Genomic DNA, 22,534 nt, shown 5'->3' with positions numbered 1-22,534 from the left:
CGACAAAAAAAATTCGGTGAGGTTTTGCCAAAACGCGGTCGAACCCAAAACACGGCCGCGGAACCGAACCCAAAACCAAAACACAAAACCCGAAAAATTTCAAGTGCACATCTCTAGTATTTACCAAGGTAATGGCCAAAATGATGATACTCCTTAGAAAGAAGGGAGTTATAATTATCCCGTACTTGGACGATCTCCTGAAAAGGCGAGGTCCAAGGAGCAGTTGCTAGTCAGCGTAGCACTATCTCAGGAAGTGCTACAACAGCATGGCTGGATCCTGAATATCCCAAAGTCGCAGCTGATTCCCGCGACGCGTCTGCTGTTCCTGGGTATGATTCTGGACACAGAACAGAAGAAGGTTTTTCTCCCGGAGGAGAAGGCCCAGGAATTATCATCTCTGGTCAGGGACCTCCTGCAACCAAAACAGGTGTCGGTGCATCACTGCACGCGAATTCTGGGAAAGATGGTAGCTCTTACGAAGCGTTTCCCTTTGGCAGGTTCCATGCGAGGATCTTCCAGTGGGATCTCTTGGACAAGTGGTCCGAATCGCATCTTCAGATGCATCGGTGGATCACCCTATCACCAAGGGCCAGGGTGTCTCTGCTGTGGTGGCTGCAGAGTGCTCATCTTCGTGAAGGCCGCAGATTCGGCATACAGGACTGGGTCCTGGTGACCACGAATGCAAGCCTCCGAGGGTGGGGGGCAGTCACTCAGGGAAGAAAACGTCCAAGGACAAAAACTTCCTTGCATATAAATATTTACAATGCCCTGAGTAAAACAGAATCCCTGCTTCAAAAACAACCGGTGCTGATTCAGTCAGACAACATCACGGCTGTCGCCCATGTAAATCGACAAGGCGGCACAAGAAGCAGGATAGCAATGGCAGAAGCCACAAGGATTCTTCGATGGGCGGAGAATCACGGGATAGCACTGTCAGCAGTGTTTATTCCGGGAGTGGAAAGCTGGGAAGCAGACTTCCTCCACCCGGGAGAGTGGGGACTTCATCCAGAAGTCTTCAAGCTGATTGTACACCGGTGGGAACGACCACAGGTGGAAATGATGGCGTCCCGCCTCAATAAAAAGCTAAAAAGATATTGCGCCAGGTCAAGGGACCCTCAGGCGATAGCTGTGGACGCTCTAGTGACACCGTGGGGTGTACCAGTCGGTTTATGTGTTCCCTCCTCTTCCTCTCATACCCAAGGTACTGAGGAGAATAAGAAGGAGAAGAGTAATAACTATAATCATTGTTCCGGATTGGCCAAGAAGAGCTTGGTACCCAGAACTTCAAGAAATTATCTCAGAGGACCCATGGCCTCTGCCGCTCAGACAGGACCTGCTGCAGCAGGGGCCCTGTCTGTTCCAAGACTTACCGCGACTACGTTTGACGGCATGGCGGTTGAACACCGGATCCTGAAGGAAAAGGGCATTCCGGAGGAAGTCATCCCTACGCTGATTAAAGCTAGGAAGGATGTGACCGCAATACATTATCACCGCATATGGCGAAAATATGTTGCGTGGTGTGAGGCCAGGAAGGCCCCAACGGAGGAATTTCAGCTGGGTCGTTTTCTGCACTTCCTACAGTCAGGGGTGACTATGGGCCTCAAATTGGGTTCCATTAAGGTCCAGATTTCGGCTATGTCGATTTTCTTCCAAAAAGAACTGGCTTCACGGCCTGAAGTTCAGATTTTTGTTAAGGGAGTGCTGCATATTCAGCCCCCTTTTGTGCCTCCAGTGGCACCTTGATCTCAACGTGGTGTTGGATTTCCTAAAGTCGCATTGGTTTGAGCCACTTAAAACCGTGGAGCTAAAATATCTCACGTGGAAAGTGGTCATGCTGTTGGCCTTAGCTTCGGCCAGGCGTGTGTCAGAATTGGCGGCTTTGTCTTGTAAAAGCCCTTATCTGATTTTCCATATGGATAGGGCGGAATTGAGGACTCGTCCCCAATTTCTTCCTAAGGTGGTATCAGCGTTTCATTTGAACCACTCTATTGTGGTGCCTGCGGCTACTCGGGACTTGGAGGATTCCAAGTTGCTAGATGTAGTCAGGGCCCTGAACATCTATGTTTCCAGGACGGCTAGAGTCAGGAAGACTGACTCGCTATTTATCCTGTATGCACCCAACCAGCTGGGTGCTCCTGCTTCTAAGCAGACTATTGCTCGCTGGATCTGTAGCACGATTCAACTTGCACATTCTGCGGCTGGACTGCCGCATCCTAAATCTGTAAAAGCCCTTTCCACGAGGAAAGTGGTCTCTTCTTGGGCGGCTGCCCGAGGGGTCTCGGCTTTACAACTTTGCCGAGCTGCTCCTTGGTCGGGTTCAAACACATTTGCAAAATTCTACAAGTTTGATACCCTGGCTGAGGAGGACCTTGAGTTTGCTCATTCGGTGCTGCAGAGTCATCCGCACTCTCCCGCCCGTTTGGGAGCTTTGGTATAATCCCCATGGTCCTTACGGAGTTCCCAGCATCCACTAGGACGTCAGAGAAAATAAGAATTTACTCACCGGTAATTCTATTTCTCGTAGTCCGTAGTGGATGCTGGGCGCCCATCCCAAGTGCGGATTGTCTGCAATACCTGTATATAGTTATTGCTTAACTAAAGTGTTATTGTTTGGAGCCATCTGTTGAGAGGCTCAGTTGTTATTCATACTGTTAACTGGGTATAGTATCACGAGTTGTACGGTGTGATTGGTGTGGCTGGTATGAGTCTTACCCGGGATTCCAAATCCTTTCCTTATTGTGTCAGCTCTTCCGGGCACAGTTTCCTAACTGAGGTCTGGAGGAGGGGCATAGAGGGAGGAGCCAGTGCACACCGGGTAGTCCTAATTCTTTCTTAGATGTGCCCAGTCTCCTTCGGAGCCCGCTATTCCCCATGGTCCTTACGGAGTTCCCAGCATCCACTACGGACTACGAGAAATAGAATTACCGGTGAGTAAATTCTTATTTTTTGAAACCAGGACCAGACGCAGAGCCCAGTGCTGGTTGTAAAAATATGGGGTAACCCCTGTGTATTTTTCCCCACGTATTTTAGCAACCAGGGCCGGCTCAAAGAGCCCAAGGCTGGTTATGCTTAGGAGGGGGGACCCCACGCATTTTTTTCACACTTTCAACTGGTTTAACTCTTTTCATACTGTACACAATGAATCCCTGCATGTATCTCACTGAGATGGCCGAGCTTCATTGTTTTATGTCTGGCAAAACACAATGATGGGGGTAGGGGGAGGCTGTGGAAAATACTGTGTTTTGCATTTGAGTGTCCGAGTCCCATAACAGCATAAACAAACACCAAAATGGGCTTAAAGCTTAAAATCTTTGGTTATGAGTGTCCAATCGGCTCAGAATCAGGTTGGTATGGAAGGGGAGACGATTAGCTACTGGAGGATACCAACTCCAAGTTTCTGTGGCAAGCATTGGAACCCATGGTGGGTCTGAATTAACGGGCCCATTATAGTTTAGGACAGTGGTTTCCAAACTTTTTTGAATCACGGCGCCCTAGAATATCAGAATTTTTTTCACGGCACCCCTAGGTCAAAAGTTTCTTATTGAGATATTTAGAAAGAAATATTACATTAAGTAGATCGTGTTTATATGTCATCCTTAGGGTCAGTTGTGTGGTGAGGGACAAGATTTGCTTTTGTTTGTCCACATATTTTATGACTGGCAGCCACCAGCACTGGTTTTGCCTGTTATATTGACCACGAATAGTGGACCCATTTTCCCATAGACTAGAATGGGCCCGTTAATTCAGACCCACCATGGGTTCCACCACTTGTCTTGAGCCTTGTGGGGGTCACAGAAACTTGGGGTTGGTATCCTCCAGTAGCTAATCATCTCCCCTCCCATACCAACCTGATAATGAGCTGATTGGACCCTCAGAACCAGAGATATTAAGCTTTAAGCCCATTTTAGTTGAATTTCATTTAACAGCTCACATAAACCGAACGTCAATGGACATTGCTTTAACACGTTCATTTGTGTCTGTACACACTATTTTTATTTATTATTTAATTGGGTTTTTTTGGGTCCCGACAGACAATTAATGTTTTTGACAGCGTATCTGAACGCCGCAGGTCAATCCCCACCTCCCCCTTCACCCTCCCATTGATGCTGTTAGGCGACTCGGATGCTCATATTGCAAAACATGATATTTTCCACAGCCTCCCCCTACCCCCATCCCCCTTCTCACTGCCTCCGCTACCCCCATTCCCCTTCTCCCCTGGCAGCCTACATAGTTCATACAATAGACAGGGAGGGATGTCAGGTTACAACAAATGTGCAACACAATACTACATTATAGTGCATATGAAAATTACATAGAGAACTGCAGTCGTGTTGATAGGTGTGTAAATGGTACAGTAGCAGTGATCCCTTCTCATAAAGTACAACACAGATTCGCTAATGCCAACGATCTACAGTACTGTGTTGCTTGAACAGTTAGATGCGTCAGAATACACTAATTTATATTTACTGGTATGTCTACGGGTGCTCATAACCTCTGTGTATTTTAGATAGCAGAATGAGTCGCTCTTGCAGATTTACCCTGATTTATGTGAAACCTGTGTGCACCCTTCCATTGAATGTATTACAATTAGTGATGTGCACCGGAAATTTTTCGGGTTTTGTGTTTTGGATTCGGTTCCGCGGCCGTGTTTTGGATTCAGACGTGTTTTGGCAAAACCTCCCTGAAAATTTTTTGTCGGATTCGGGTGTGTTTTGGATTCGGGTGTTTTTTTTTACAAAAACCCCTCAAAAACAGCATAAATCATTGAATTTGGGGGTCATTTCGATCCCATGGTATTATTAACCTCAATAACCATAATTGCCACTCATTTCCAGTCTATTCTGAACACCTCACACCTCACAATATTATTTTTAGTCCTAAAATTTGCACCGAGGTCGCTGGATGGCTAAGCTAAGCGACCCAAGTGGCCGACACAAACACCTGGCCCATCTAGGAGTGGCACTGCAGTGTCAGACAGGATGGGCGATTCAAAAAATAGTCCCCAAACAGCACATGATGCAAAGAAAAAAAGAGGTGCAATGAGGTAGCTGTGTGACTAAGCTAAGCGACCCAAGTAGCCGACACAAACACCTGGCCCATCTAGGAGTGGCACTGCAGTGTCAGACAGGATGGCAGATTTAAACAATAGTCCCCAAACAGCACATGATGCAAAGAAAAAAAGAGGTGCACCAAGGTCGCTGGATGGCTAAGCTAAGCGACCCAAGTGGGCGACACAAACACCTGGCCCATCTAGGAGTGGCACTGCAGTGTCAGACAGGATGGCAGATTTAAAAAATAGTCCCCAAACAGCACATGATGCAAAGAAAAAAAGAGGTGCACCAAGGTCGCTGGATGGCTAAGCTAAGCGACCCAAGTGGCCGACACAAACACCTGGCCCATCTAGGAGTGGCACTGCAGTGTCAGACAGGATGGCCGATTTAAAAAATAGTCTCCAAACAGCACATGATGCAAAGAAAAAAAGAGGTGCACCAAGGTTGCTGGATGGCTAAGCTAAGTGACCCAAGTGGTCGACACAAACACCTGGCCCATCTAGGAGTGGCACTGCAGTTTTCTAGCGAGAGGATGAGTGCTTCCATCCTCATGTGAATCTGAACCACTAGCCATAAACATAGGCCAGAGCCTCAGCCGTTCCTTGCCACTCCGTGTCGTAAATGGCATATTGGCAAGTTTACGCTTCTCATCAGACGCTTTTAATTTTGATTTTTGGGTAATTTTACTGAACTTTTGTAGTATACTTGACGACACAGAGGTAGAGCAATGGACTACTGTACCGTACTGCTATATATATATATACTGGTGGTCAGCAAAATTCTGCACTGTCCTCCTACTATATACTGCACACAACTAAAATGCAGCACAGGTATGGATGCATAGTATACTTGACGACACAGAGGTAGAGTAGTGGACTACTGTACCGTACTGCTATATATATACTGGTGGTCAGCAAAATTCTGCACTGTCCTCCTACTATATACTGCGCACAACTAAAATGCAGCACAGGTATGGATGCATAGTATACTTGACGACACAGAGGTAGGTAGAGCAGTGGACTACTGTACCGTACTGCTATATATATACTGGTGGTCAGCACAATTCTGCACTGTCCTCCTACTATATACTGCGCACAACTAAAATGCAGCACAGGTATGGATGGATAGTATACTTGACGACACAGAGGTAGAGCAATGGACAACTGTACTGTACTGCGATATATATACTGGTGGTCACAGCAAAATTCTGCACTGTTCTCCTACTATATACTACAATGCAGCACAGATATGGAGCGTTTTTCAGTCAGAGAACGTAGATATTTTCAGCACACTGAGCACAGATATTTGCAAGCACACTGAGCACAGATATTTGCAGCACACTGAACACAGAAACTGAGAGAACGCAGCCACGTCCTCTCGCTATCATCTCCAAAGCACGAGTGAAAATGGCGGCGACGCGCGGCTCCTTATATAGAATACGAATCTCGCGAGAATCCGACAGCGGGATGATGACGTTCGGGCGCGCTCGGGTTAACCGAGCAAGGCGGGAAGATCCGAGGCTGCCTCAGAACCGTGCAAAATGGGTGAAGTTCGGGGGGGTTCGGATCCCGAGGAACCGAACCTGCTCATCACTAATTACAATGGATTAAAAGGAAAAAAAATAATAATAATAATAAAGTGAATGCCAGGGAAAAAAAAATATAGACTGGCACTTTGGGAATCGAGCCCGGGATTCTCAGCGTGGGAGGTGGGAGCCTTCACCGATTGCCCACCCACGTTGCTGCTTGGAAGTTACACAAGTTCATGTGTAAAAGTAACGCAAGCAGCGATTCCTTCCCATTTTTGTTTATGTTGTTAGGGGACTTGGACGCTCATAATCAAAACACTGTATTTTCCACAGCCGGGAATCATCCCCCATCATTGTGTTATGCCACACATAGCACAATAAAGCCCCGCCGAATCAGTGAAATCCATGCAGGGCTTAATTGTGTACAATATTAAAAGAGTTAAACCAGTTAAAAGTGTGAAAAAAATGCGTAGGGTCCCCCCTCCAAAGCATAACCAGCCTCGGGCTCTTTGGACTGGCCCTGGTTGCTAAAATACATGGGTAAAAATACACAGGGGTTCCCCCATATTTTTACAACCAGCACTGGGCTCTGAGTCCGGTCCTGGTTCTAAAAATACGGGGGACAAAAGATGTAGGGGGTCCCCCATATTTTTAAAACCAGCACTGGGCTCCACTAGCCAGAGAGATAATGTCACAGCCGGGGGACACTTTTATACTGGTCCCTGCGGGCGTGGCATTACCCCCCCCAACTAGTCACCACTGGCCGTGATAGCCTTTGTTTGTGTAAAACAAAGAATATTGTAATTTTGTTGTAGAACTTCAAGTTCCAGCAAGACTCCCCGCAAGCTGGTACCTAGAGAACCACAAGTACCAGCATGCAGGGAAATAACTAACCCGCTGGTACCTGTAGTTCTACAACAAACATAATACCCAAATAAAAGCAAAACACACACCTTGAAAGTATAATTTTATTCAAACACACTTACACACTCATACATACTTACCTACATCCCACGCCGAGAATCACGTCCACTTGTCCAGTAGAATCCACGGGGTACCTGTAAGGAATAAAATTATACTTACGAACCACCCAGTGAAGGTCGGTCCTCTTCGGTCTTGTAGTAATCCAAAGGGTAGATTAAAAAATAAAAACGAAATCCCGCTCCACGCAACTAATGGGCTTCCATGTGTACACATTAAACCCCTTTTCCCGAATGCCGGGACCCCCCTTGACTGCTATCACTGGAGATCCCGCCAGCCTATCAGGGCGCTCTCCTGATTTGGCAGTGCGCTCCTGCCCTGTCAATCAGACGTAGCGCTCCGGCTAGAATAGAGCTTAGCGCAGTACCATTCTAGCCTATTATGGAAACTTTTGCGGTCTGCGGCTAACCGCAAAGTTAATTGGGGTCACCCGCAAGTGTGACCCCAATTAACCTCGCGGTTAACCACAGGCCGCAAAATTCCCATCATAGGTCAGGATGAGCTGCGCTAAGCTCCATTCTAGCCGCTGCGCTCCACCTGTTTGACAGGCTAGTAGTGCACAGCCAATCAGGAGAGCGCCATGACATGGCGCTCCCTGATTGGCTGCTGGGATCTCCATTTACTGGAGTCACGGGGGGTCCATGTGTAAACATGGAACCCCTTTAGTGGCGTGGATCGGGCTTTCGGTTTGTTTTTTTGACGAGGGATAATAGGTGAGGACATTGGAATTTTGGATTCACAGGTAAATGTTTGGATTCTACATGGAGAAGGGGACGTGATTGGGTGGCGTGGGATGTAGGTAAGTATGTATGAGTGTGTAAGTGTGTTTTAATAAAATTGTACTGTCACGGTGTGTGTGTCTTGTTTTTATTTGGGTATTTCTTTTGTTTGTAGAACTACAGATACCAGCGGGCCCGTTATTTCCCGCATACTGGTACTTGTGGTTCTTCAAGTACCAGTAAGCGGGGGAGGCTTGCTGGGACTTGTAGTTCTAAAACAAAAGACAATATTCTTTTTTTACACACAAAAAGGCTATCAGCCCCCCATCCACTGCCCAGGGATGGGGGGGACAGCCTCGGGCTTCACCCCTGGCCCTTGGGTGCCTGGAGGGGGGGAACCCCTTTATTTAATGGGTTCACAATCCTCCAGGGTACCCCGACCAGGGGTGACTAGTTGGGGGAGTAATGCCACGGCCGCAGGGACCTACATAAATGTGTCCCCCGGCTGTGGCATTATCATCTCGGCTAGTGGAGCCCGGTGCTGGTTTTAAAAATACGGGGGACCCCTACGTCTTTTGTACCCTGTATTTATGGAACCAGGCCAGCCCAAGAGAACTGTGATGGTTGTCTAAATACAAGGGGACCCCAGTCAATATTTCTCCAGTATTTAAACTACCAGGACTGGCTCGAAGAGCCCGAGGCTGGTTATGCTTAGGAGGGGAGACCCCACACAAATTTTTTTTGGACATGTTTAACTATTTCTGACCCTTTTCCACAGAGAAGCATGTACGGATCTCACTGATCCGTGCATGACTATCTGAACACGTCACCAAAAAGCAGGTCTATTTGAAAGCTCCTTTTTTTTCCGAATTCTATGCTTTCCCAGCAGTGTTTGGCTATTGTCGGCAGTGATTGAGAATATAAATTCTTAGTGCTATTTAGTACTCAAATACAAAATACTGTTCAATAGACGCTAAGCACGGTGATCTGGCATCCAGGAACTTAGGGAGGAGCTTTTATCTCTCCCCATTATACTTAATACTACGGGATTTGGATGCTCACATATCCCTAACATCAATAGACCATACTGTACCTGTAACACGTTTGTTTGCATCTGTATATGCTGTACTATTTGCATCTGTACTGTATATACTGTTATATACTGTATGACATACTGTAGCATATTGTAGCATAATGAGACGCACCAGTAAAGTAGTTCTTACGCTGTAGTTCAGTATTGTATTTTAATGGAGACCACACGCACGCGCATTGGTGATTTTAAAAAGCGACATCTAGTGGATGATCTTAGGTATTACACTCAAAGGTAACGTCAAACGCTCTGCGCGCCTCCCTATGACTAGGTATGCAGCGTATACCCAATCGTGACTAACGCCTCAGCCAGCCAAGATAACGGAGGACCCATCTGTATATTGGACCAATATAGGAAATGTGTATGTCATTTATCAGTGTTATGTAAGAGTAATATATACTACGTATTAAGGAGAGTTCATTGTCATGTACCTGATGTGTTACAAAGTGTACTGGGACACTCAAACCTTGTATAGAAGATATACAGTATATCAGTATGAAAGTATATTGACTCAAAAACGAGTTATTATAGATCCAGAAGAAGAATGGATAAGGGAATACCTATATGGTGTATTCTCGATATGTCATGAAGCAGCCGCGCAGTTTACCAGCCATCAATATGCAGAGGCATTATATAGAGTGTGACGTAGTGCGGAGTCTATGGGAAGTAGAACTGAGCAGTGGAAAAATGGGGAGAGGAGAAGGAAAACAGAACTAATACCAGATACAGGAAGAGAGAACAAATCAAATGGCATACGGTGGAATAAGGCGCTCATAACTTTATTGTGATTACATAAACCTTTCTTAAGCTAGCTTATCACTAAAATAAACAACACCACACACTGAAATAAAGACACGGACACGGTAGCTGGAGTTAAAGGTCAGACGGTATTTATTGATCGCTTACCAACTCTTTAAACTATAATTGTGATCGAATTAGAATTCATTTAGATTATAGATTTAAATTTAGATTGGAGGATGGCAAAAGAAACTCGCTACCAGACACCAACTCCAGTCACCTAGATGAAAACCACCAAACCAAGGAGGGGAGTACCCAGACCCCGCCTCCTTCCCGCATAACCCGCATTGTGCTGGCCTCACCCCTCTTTTCTCTGGCAAACGTTCGGTTCCCGCAGGGGAACGTCTAAATGTCCAACCGCAAGAGAAGGACACACCTGCCGTCCTTCTAAAGAGGGTGCCCCACAATGACCACTTATGCCTGTGTGACAGCTGGTTGGTAGCGACTTCCCGCCAATCTGGCTTTCAATAGCCAACTGCAGGAACAAAACAATCAATGCAATCCGGGAGGGCGGGCGGGCATACAATGAATGGCAAGAGGAAGTCTGAGGCAAATGGCCCTGCCCTATATACTATCCTAAGACCAACCCATTAAGCTTGATGGACAACCCTCTAATCCAATAGGAAAAACCACCGGAAAAAACTGATCTGCCTAGCAACAGCTTAGTCATTAAACAACCAATCACCAAAAGTTGGGCTCTTATATGGCCTCAGGCTTATGCAGCCTTCAGCTTATCTAAGAACGACTAAAGTCAGCTCATCACAATTAAGCCACCAATAGGCTAATCAGTTCAAAAGACATTCCACAGAAGTTTTTCATTGAGCCCATTTGGGTGTATGGCGTACAGTTTAAAGATCCATCATACGACCAACTTTAATAATTTGCCATCTCTAGCTCCACCCCTGAGGCTGCTGGGTACATGGACAATCATAATATGTTTTAATGCTGCCACATCATGTTTTTTATCCACAAACTGTTGTGCCACTGCTTGTTCAGATCTCCCACTTTTAATAGCTGCATTTATCGCAGACCTATGTAGGGCCATTCTCTGTCTTAATGTTCTGGAAGTTTTCCCCACATACCCCAGTCCACAGGGGCATACAATGAGGTAGACGATGTGGGTCGTGGTACAAGTTAGGGCACGATGGATTCTGTAAGTAAAGTCCTTCCGTGGATGTTTAAACGATGATCCGGTAATCATATTCTTACACGTCGTGCATCCGAGGCACTTATAGCACCCCAGTGGTTTCATCAGGAAGTTTGAAGGAGGTCTTGGGGCAAAGCCTGTAATATCCACATGCACAATGCTATCTTTAATATTTTTCACCCTGGTAAAACAATTCATAGGTCTTTTGTTTTGAAAAACATTTTAATTTAGTATCAGTTGCCACTATGGGCCAGACGGCTTTAGTTGCCTTTTGTATTACTGGGCTGGAGGTGCTGAGTTGGCTTTTCCATGGTATGACGTTCTTATTTTCTCTGGTCACCTTTGTTAACAGGGCCGCTCTATACATTGATATTACCTCTTGTTTTTGAGATGACAGAGCAGACTGGTCATATCCTTGTTGTAAGAACTTAACCACTACCTTATTTATTTCACCCTCCAGTGTGTCTCTGTTGTGAATTCTAGCCGTCCTTATCAACTGGGACCTTGGCAGACCTCTAATGAGAGGTTTGGGGTGATGGCTATCTGCTCGCAATAGCATGTTCTTATCTTTGGGCTTGGTGTACACTGTCGTGTTGATCCTGTTCTTGGTGATGGTTATCCCCACGTCTAGATAGTTGATAGTTGTATCATCACATTGGTATGTGGAATTTAATGTGTGTGGCTTTCATATTGATGTCATCCATCAAACTCCTAAAGTTCGTGGCACCTCCTGTTCGCAGCATTAATGCATCGTCGATGAAGCGGCAGTAGGTTAGTATATGTTTGGATATATCTTTGTCGTTGAAGAATAGTTTTTGTTCTTCTTTAAACATAAATCCGTTGGCATGAGATGGTGCCACACTACTTCCCACTGCACAGCCGTTTTGTTGGAGGTAAAATCTCCAGTCGAATAGAAAATAGTTTTTTTTTAGAGTTAATTCCAAAAGGTGCATAAAGCAATCCAAATCTACAGCGTGCATGCTCTCGTTCATGAGGAACTCCCTCATAGCCGTCAGACCTCCATCATGAGGGATACTCATGTACAGGCTACACACGTCCATAACGAACATCATCATACCTGGCGGTAATGTGCCAGCGCCGTTCAAACTTAGTAGGAAATCGGTAGTATCCTTGATGAAAGAACTAATGCCATGTGGTCTGACAATGGTGCCCCATATCAAACTAATGCCACGTGGTCAGACAAAGATGCCCCATAGAGAACTAATGCCATGCGGTCTGACAATGGTGCCCCATATAGAACTAATGCCATGCGGTCTGACAATGGTGCCCCATATAGAACTAATGCCACGCGGTCTGACAATGGTGCCCCATATAGAACTAATGCCACGCGGTCTGACAATGGTGCCCCATAGAGAACTAATGCCACGTGGTCTGACAAAGATGCCTCATAGAGAACTAATGCCACGCGGTCTGACAACGGTGCCCCATATAGAACTAATGCCATGCGGTCTGACAATGGTGCCCCATATAGAACTAATGCCACGCGGTCTGACAACGGTGCCCCATATAGAACTAATGCCATGCGGTCTGACAATGGTGCCCCATATAGAACTAATGCCAAGCAGTCTGATAATGGTGCCCCATAGAGAACTAATGCCACATGGTCTGACAACTGTGCCCCATACAGAACTAATGCCATGCAGTCTGACAATGGTGCCCCATATAGAACTAATGCCACGCGGTCTGACAACAATGCCCCATATAGAACTAATGCCATGCGGTCTGACAACAATGCCCCATATAGAACTAATGCCACACAGTCTGAAAATGCCCCATATAGAACTAATGCCTCACAGTCTGACAATGGTGCCCCATATAGAACTAATGCCACGCGGTCTGACAATGGTGCCCCACATAGAACTAATGCCACACGGTCTGACAACGGTGTCCCATATAGAACTAATGCCAAGCAGCCTGACAACAGTGCCCCATATAGAACTAATGCCAAGCAGTCTGACAATGGTGCCCCATATAGAACTAATACCAAGCAGTCTGACAATGGTGCCCCATATAGAATTAATGCCAAGCAGTCTGACAATGGTGCCCCATATAGAACTAATGCCTAGCAGTCTGACAATGGTGCCCCATATAGAACTAATGCCACGTGGTCTGACAATGGTGCCCCACATAGAACTAATGCCAAGTAGTCTGACAATGGTGCCCCATATAGAACTAATGCCAAACAGTCTGACAATGGTGCCCCACACAGAACTAATGCCAAGTAGTCTGACAATGGTGCCCCATATAGAACTAATGCCAAGCAGTCTGACAATGGTGCCTCATATAGAACTAATGCCAAGCAGCCTCACAATGGTGCCCCATATGTAACTATGCCAAGTAGTCTGACAATGGTGCCCCATATAGAACTAATACCAAGCAGTCTGACAATGGTGCCCCATATAGAACTATGCCAAGCAGCCTGACAACGGTGCCCCATATAGAACTAATGCCAAGTAGTCTGACAATGGTGCCCCATATAGAACTAATGCCAAGTAGCCTGACAACGGTGCCCCCTATAGAACTAATGCCAAGCAGTCTGACAATGGTGCCCCATATAGAACTAATTCCAAGCAGTCTGACAGCGGTGCCCCATATATAACTAATGCCAAGCAGTCTGACAGCGGTGCCCCATATAGAACTAATGCCTCATGGTTTGACAATGGTGCCCCATATAGAACTAATGCCTCACGGTTTGACAACGGTGCCCCATATAGAACTAATGCCAAGCAGCCTGACAATGGTGCCCCATATAGAACTAATGCCTCACAGTCTGACAATGGTGCCCCATATAGAACTAATGCCTCACAGTCTTACAACGGTGCCACATATAGAACTAATGACAAGCAGCCTGACAATGGTGCTCCATATAGAACTAATGCCTCACAGTCTGACAATGGTGCCCCATATAGAACTAATGCCTCACAGTCTGACAATGGTGCCCCATATAGAACTAATGCCTCACAGTCTGACAATGGTGCCCCATATAGAACTAATGCCTCACGGTTTGACAACGGTGTCCCATATAGAACTAATGCCAAGCAGTCTGACAATGGTGCCCCATATAGAACTAATGCCTCACGGTCTGACAACGGTGCCCCATATAGAACTAATGCCAAGCAGTCTGACAACGGTGCCCCATATAGAACTAATGCCAAGCAGTCTGACAATGGTGCCCCATATAGAACTAATGCCAAGCAGTCTGACAGCGGTGCCCCATATAGAACTAATGCCTCACAGTTTCACCACGATGCCCCATATAGAACTAATGCCTCACGGTCTGACAACGGTGCCCCATATAGAACTAATGCCAAGCAGTCTGACAACGGTGCCCCGTATAGAACTAATGCCAAGCAGTCTGACAATGGTGCCCCATATAGAACTAATGCCAAGCAGCCTGACAATGGTGCCCCATATAGAACTAATGCCTCACGGTTTCACAACGATGCCCCATGTAGAACTAATGCCTCACGGTTTCACAACGATGCCCCATATAGAACTAATGCCAAGCAGTCTGACAACGGTGCCCCATATAGAACTAATGCCTCACGGTTTCACAACGATGCCCCATGTAGAACTAATGCCAAGCAGCCTGACAAGGGTTATACTGTGGTGTGCGTGTCCTCAGGTTTATATACGTTTACTGCTGTAGTCCGGTCCACGGTCTGTGGGAGTGATGCAGAGTTGATCGTAGATGTGCTAAATTTAACACAGCTACAATCAGGCACACTGACATGCGGGGGGACGCCCAGCACAGCGCTAGTCCGCCCCGCATGGCCAGCGCAGCTCCTGCACGCTGGCAGGAGTTACTCATTGCTGTGAGGGTCACAGCGGCTGCACGTGATGTCACGAAGCCGCCGCGGCCCCCCCACCCCCAATGGTCCGGGCACGCCTGCATTGCCCGGACCGCGCCCCCTAAGAGGCGGACAACGCAGTCGGCCCTCCTCCTCCCGCCCTGTCAATCAGTCAGAAGCGATCGCTAGCCTAAGACAGCCGCCGGCGCATGTGCAGTTCTGACCCGATTGCTGCTGTACGAAAACGCACAGCAACGATCGTGTCTGAATGACCCCCTGTGTCCTTACCATTTCCGGGTAATGTTCCTGCGCATGCGCAGCCAGAGTCCAGTATTCGGCTGTACCGCACATGCGCGCAACACAACGCAGACCAGAGTGTGTCAGCATAGGCTTGATCAGTTGTTCGGTGGTTACATTTGTTTCACTATAGTTTACTCTAGTCTAGGTGTAGACAATGGGCGATATTCAATTATTTTCACCCCCTTACACACCCGTTCTGTCCGTTCTGTTTCTGCTGATGGGTGTGGTATAATCATTTCTGCTCGCTACCCCCGGGGTAGTGAGGGTGCCCAACTCTTTATGCAGCTAAACCTGAATACTATTGGCACGATATGCGCGATAACGGGAATCACTGTAGAAAGGAGACTGGGCGTGATATATCCTTTGCATATCGCCCAATGGCCCTCATTCCGAGTTGTTCGCTCGGTAATTTTCTTCGCATCGCATCGATTTTTCGCTAATTGCGCATGCGCAATGTTCGCACTGCGACTGCGCCAAGTAAATTTGCTAAGAAGTTTGGTATTTTACTCACGGCATTACGAGGTTTTTTCTTCGTTCTGGTGATCGGAGTGTGATTGACAGGAAGTGGGTGTTTCTGGGCGGAAACTGGCCGTTTTATGGGAGTGTGTGAAAAAACGCTGCCGTTTCTGGAAAAAACGCGGGAGTGGCTGAAGAAACGGGGGAGTGTCTGGGCGAACGCTGGGTGTGTTTGTGACGTCAAACCAGGAACGACAAGCACTGAACTGATCGCACTGGAAGAGTAAGTCTCGAGCTACTCAGAAACTGCACAGAGAAATCTTTTCGCAATATTGCTAATCTTTCGTTCGCAATTCTGCTAAGCTAAGATTCACTCCCAGTAGGCGGCGGCTTAGCGTGTGCAATGCTGCTAAAAGCAGCTTGCGAGCGATGAACTCGGAATGAGGGCCAATGTCTACAATTAGTTGGTGGCTATTTTGTGGTGGTCATAGCGGCAGTATTATCTGTAGGATAGAATTAGCATATAGAAATACCACCCATACGTCAATCTGGGGGTGCAGCGGCAAAATCTAGGGTGGAAGGTAGTCGTTTCCTGCAAAGCCATGCAAATTGTAGCGAGGCCACGTCCCCTTTTTTGGGCGCATGCGCTAAAGGCTATTATTTACATTTTAACATGTCTATGGGGGGGGGTTTGCAATTATTGCTGTTCACACTGGAAGCCAAATTGTCTAGAAACAGCCTTGAGGACACACATGACAATTCACAGGACAGCTGTGATGTAAGACATATAGGATCATCCTGAGTTGTTAAATAAAAAGCCCAAGAAGCACCCTTCATGTATCTCTGAGTGTATAAGTCTCCGACTCTGGGGATCACAACGGAGACGTCTGGCTTTTGTGCGGCGACTCAGTAGCGCAATTTGTCCCTATTCAGGCGAAAAATGTAAAATGGGTACTTGAAATAAGGACTCTCAAGCAGGTTTTCTGGTAACAACACAGAGTCTTTACTGGCATCAGACACTGTAGAACATCATATTCAGGCTTGGGTCTGGTCACACAGGTACATACAGAAAGTAAAGCAACAAACATAAAAGGTCCTAGCACTTCCCATGCTCAATAGTCATTCTGCTGCAGTGGCTTGCAGCCACATATGCCATGCTCTCCTGACATGACCAATGTCCACACACAGTGCCTGGCACTACAAACTTTTCACTGCTCACTGTCAGCGTCATGCACTGTGGGTGTTTGGGAGTTTTACATTCATCCCCTACTCCTGACTTCCTGCTGTCTCTGGGTGAGCTGGAAAACCCGGACTTCTGTTTCTCCAATTGCAGCTGTGCAATTCAGAAAGCCCGGAATTATAAACCTCCACCACAGGTGCAGAATGTGCAGATCTTGTTTTCTTCTCCCTTGGAGGGAGCTAATCCCACCAGAATGTGGGCAATTGTGGTGAGACACAAGCACTCTCATCACAATATATATATATATATATATATATGTGTGTGTGTATTTCTCTTACGTCCTAGAGGATGCTGGGGACTCCGTAAGGACCATGGGGTATAGACGGGCTCCGCAGGACACATGGGCACTCTAAGACTTTAGATGGGTGTGAACTGGCTTCTCCCTCTATGCCCCTCCTCCAGACCTCAGTTAGATCCTGTGCCCAGTTGAGACTGGATGCACTACAGCATACCTCCCAACATGACCCTCTCCAGGAGGGACAGAATGCTCTGCTCCTGGACTTCCCTCTTAATTTATGATTGCCATCACCTGTGGTGAACCACCTTTCTTATCCATTAACCTGTTCAACACAGGTGCCGGCAATCATTAATTAAGAGAAAAGTCCAGAAGCAGAGCATTGTGTCCCTCCTGGAGAGGGTAATGTTGGGAGGTATGCTACAGGGGAGCCCTACTGAGTTTCTCTGAAAAGAATTTTGTTAGGTTTTTTATTTTCAGGGAGCCCTGCTGGCAACAGGCTCCCTGCATCGTGGGACTGAGGGGAGAGAAGCAGACCTACTTAACTGATAGGCTCTGCTTCTTAGGCTACTGGACACCATTAGCTCCAGAGGGTCGGAACACAGGTGTCGTCCTCGCTGTTCGTCCCGGAGCCGCGCCGCCGTCCTCCTCACAGAGCCGGAAGATAGAAGCCGGGTGAGTATAAGAAGAAAGAAGACTTCACAGGTGGCAGAAGACTTCAGATCTTCACTGAGGTACCGCACAGCATAGTTGCCAACTTCTGGGCTGCTCTCTCCGGGAGAGAGCAGCCCGTCGGCTCAGCAGGGGGGGCGGGCAGTGAGGTGACGTGACAGGGGGGCGGGCCAGAGGTGGAGCGGAGGCGGACCAGAGGCGGAACGGGGCGTGGCTTCTGGACCACATCATTTAAGCCACCCCCCACCCCCCCGCTGTGTAATGCCGCGATTACCGGCATTATACAGCAGGGGGCGTGGTTACGATGACGCGATTCAACAAGAATCGCGTCATCGCCTGCCCGGACCGCCCACTTTACTCGTTATGTGGGCGGCAGGCAGGGGGTGACCCGCGGATATCGGGAGACTTGCCTGCTCTTCCGGGGGGCCGGGAGGGTCACCCGTTTTTCGGGAGCCTCCCGGCCATTCCGTGAGGGTAGGCAAGTATGCCGCACAGCGGTCACGCTGCGCGCCATTGCCCCCACACTCACACACACATAAGGCACAGTAAGGGTGCAGGGCGCAGGGTGGGGCGCCCTGGGCAGCAATAATTACCTCAAGGGACACTGGCACAGATATCAGGTACTGCAGAGGCAGTATAATATAAAACCCCCGCCAGTAAAAAAAGAAATTGAGCGGGACCGAAGCCCGCCGTCGAGGGGGCGGAGCTTGATCCTCCAGCACTAACCAGCGCCATTTTCTCCACAGCACGCTGCAGAGAAGCTGCTCCCGGACTCTCCCCTGCTGAACACAAGTACAGAGAGCAAAAACGAGGGGGGGGGAGGGGGGCACATTTATTTGGTGCAGAAAGTGTATAATATTTCTATATAAAAGTGCTGTACAGACTGGGACTTGGTTTCCAGTGTCCAGTGGCGCTGAGTGTGTGCTGGCATACTCTCTCTCTCTGTCTCTCCAAAGAGCCTTATTGGGGGGCTGTCCCCATATTTGTATATCCCAGTGTGTGTGGGGCTGTCAGTATGTGTGTGTCGGCATGTCTGAAGCGGAAGGCTCATCTAGGGAGGAGGCAGAGCAGATGATTGTGGTGTCTCCGTCGGCACCGCCGACACCTGATTGGTTGGATATGTGGAATGTTTTAAATGCAAATGTGACTTTATTACATAAAAGATTGGACAAAGCAGAGTCCAGGGAAAAAGCAGGGAGCCAATCCATGGCTTTGACTGTGTCACAAGGCTCTTCAGGGTCTCATAAACATCCCCTTTCCCAGAAAGCAGACACTGATACCGACACGGATTCTGACTCCAGTGTCGACTATGATGATGCAAGGTTACACCCAAGGGTGGCCAAGAGTATTCATCATATGATTATTGCAATAAAAGATGTTTTTCATATCACAGAGGACCCCTCTGTGCCTGACACAAGGGTCTGCATGTTTAAGGAAAAGAAACCTGAGGTAACGTTTCCCCCATCCCATGAGCTAAATGCCTTATTTGAAAAAGCTTGGGAAACTCCAGACAAGAAACTGCAGATTCCCAAGAGAATTATTATGGCGTATCCTATCCCTGCACAGGACAGGTTACGGTGGGAATCCTCGCCCACGGTGGACAAGGCGTTAACGCGCTTGTCCAAAAAGGTTGCTCTACCGTCCCCGGACACGGCAACCCTCAAGGATCCTGCTGATCGCAGACAGGAAACTACCTTGAAATCAATTTATACACATACGGGTGCCTTGCTCAGACCGGCAGTAGCGCCGGCATGGGTGGGTAGCGCAATTGCAGCGTGGGCAGATAACTTGTCATCTGCCATTGACACCCTAGATAAAGATAGCATTTTATTGACCTTGGGTCACATTAAAGACGCAGCGTAATATATGAGAGGCTGCGAGAGATATAGGGATGTTGGGTTCAAGAGCCAATGCCATGGCAATTTCTGCTAGAAGGTCCCTGTGGACCCGTCAATGGACAGGTGATGCCGATTCAAAGAGACATATGGAGACTTTACCTTACATGGGTGAGGTTTTATTTGGGGAAGGACTAGCGGACCTGGTTTCCACAGCTACCGCGGGTAAATCTTCTTTTTTGCCTTATGTTTCCCCGCAGCAAAAGAAAACACCACAATATCAGATGCAGTCCTTTCGGTCTCATAAGTTCAGAAAGGGTCGGGGCTCTTCCTTCCTCACCAGAGGTAGAGGTAGAGGGAAAAGAACGCCTGCTACGGCTAGTTCCCAGGAACAAAAGTCCTCCCCGGCCTCTACAAAATCCACCGCATGACGCTGGGGCTCCGCTGAGGGAGTCCGCACCGGTGGGGGCACGTCTTCGACTCTTCAGCCAGGTCTGGGTTCAGACGGATTTGGATCCTTGGGCGGTCGAAATTGTGTCCCAAGGCTACAAACTGGAGTTCGAAGAAGTGCCTCCTCGCCGATTTTTCAAATCGGCTTTGCCAGCTTCTCCCCCAGAGAGGGAAATAGTTTCAGCTGCCATTCAAAAGCTGTGTGATTATCAAGGTTCCCCTAATGCAACAGGGGAAGGGGTATTATTCAACCCTATTTGTGGTCCCGAAGACGGATGGCTCGGTCAGACCCATTCTGAATCTAAAATCCCTGAACCTGTATTTAAAAAGGTTCAAACTCAAGATGGAATCTCTCCGGGCAGTGATCTCCAGCCTGGAAGGGGGGGATTTTATGGTATCGCTAGACATAAAGGATGCATACCTTCATGTCCCCATATATCCCCCTCATCAGGCGTACCTGAGATTCGCTGTACAGGATTGTCATTACCAGTTTCAGACGTTGCCGTTTGGGCTTTCCATGGCCCCGAGGATTTTCACCAAGGTAATGGCGGAAATGATGGTGCTCCTGCGCAGGCAAGGAGTCACAATTATCCCATACTTGGACGATCTCCTGATAAAAGCGAGATCGAGAGATCAGTTACTGAAAAGTGTGTCGCTCTCCCTGAGAGTGCTATAGCAACACGGCTGGATTCTAAATCTACCAAAGTCGCAGTTGATTCCGACGACTCGGCTATCATTTTTGGGCATGGTTCTGGACACGGAAAAGAAGAGGGTTTTTCTCCCAACGGAAAAAGCCCAGGAACTCCAGAACATGGTCAGGGACCTGCTAAGACCAAAAAGAGTGTCAGTTCATCAATGCACTCGAGTATTGGGAAAGATGGTGGCCGCCTACGAGGCTATCCCCTTCGGCAGGTTCCATGCGAGGACGTTTCAGTGGGACCTTCTGGACAAGTGGTCGGGGTCCCATCTACAAATACATCAGAAAATAAGCCTGTCCCCCAGGGCCAGGGTATCTCTCCTGTGGTGGCTTCAGAGTGCTCACCTTCTAGAGGGTCGCAGGTTCGGCATTCAAGACTGGGTTCTAGTGACCACGGACGCGAGCCTCCAAAGATGGGGAGCAGTCACACAAGGAAGAAATTTTCAGGGACTATGGTCAAGCCAGTAGGCTTGTCTACACATCAACGTGCTGCAATTAAGGGCCATATACAACGACCTACAACAAGTGGAGAATCTTCTTCGCAACCTACCCATTCTGATTCAGTCAGACAATGTCACAGCCGTGGCGCATGTAAACCGCCAAGGCGGGACAAGGAGCAGAGCGGCAATGGCAGAAGCCACCAGGATTCTTCGCTGGGAGGAAAATCACGTAAGCACTCTGTCAGCAGTTTTCATTCCGGGAGTGGACAACTGGGAAGCAGACTTCCTCAGCTGACACGATCTCCATCTTGGAGAGAGGGGTCTTCATCAAGAGGTTTTTGCAGAGATAACAAGTCATTGGGCACTTCCTGAAATAGACATGATGGCGTCACGCCTCAACAAGAAGCTTCGGACGTATTGTTCCAGGTTGAGGGACCCTCAGGCAGTGGCGGTGGATGCCCTAGTGACACCGTGGGTGTTTCAGTCGGTCTATGTGTTCCCTCCACTTCTACTCATCTCAAAAATATTGAAAATCATAAGAAGAACAAGAGTGCAGACAATACTCATTGTTCCAGATTGGCCTCGAAGAGCCTGGTATTCAGATCTTCAGGAAACGCTCGCAGAAGATCCATGGCCTCTTCCTCCCAGGGAGGACCTGTTGCAACAGGTGTGTTCCAAGACTTACCGCAGTTACGTTTGACGGCATGGCGGTTGAACACCGAATCCTAGCTAGGAAAGGTATTCCGGGGGAAGTCATCTCTACTCTGATCAAAGCTAGGAAGGAGGTGACGGCGAAGCATTATCACCGTATCTGGAGGAAATATGTATCTTGGTGTGAAGCCAAGAATGCTCCTACGGAAGATTTCCACCTGGGCCATTTTCTCCACTTTCTACAGACAGGAGTGGATATGGGCCTAAAGTTAGGCTCCATTAAGGTGCAGATTTCGGCCTTATCTATATTCTTTCAGAAGGAATTGGCTTCTCTCCCAGAAGTCCAGACTTTTGTAAAGGGGGTGCTGCACATCCAACCTCCTTTTGTGCCCCCAGTGGCACCGTGGGACCTTAACGTGGTCTTACAGTTCC

Source organism: Pseudophryne corroboree, chromosome 2 (genome assembly GCF_028390025.1).
Source record: "Pseudophryne corroboree isolate aPseCor3 chromosome 2, aPseCor3.hap2, whole genome shotgun sequence".
NCBI lineage: Eukaryota > Metazoa > Chordata > Amphibia > Anura > Myobatrachidae > Pseudophryne > Pseudophryne corroboree.
The sequence above is the reverse complement of the archived record's forward strand: the minus strand, read 5'-3'. Positions refer to the sequence as shown.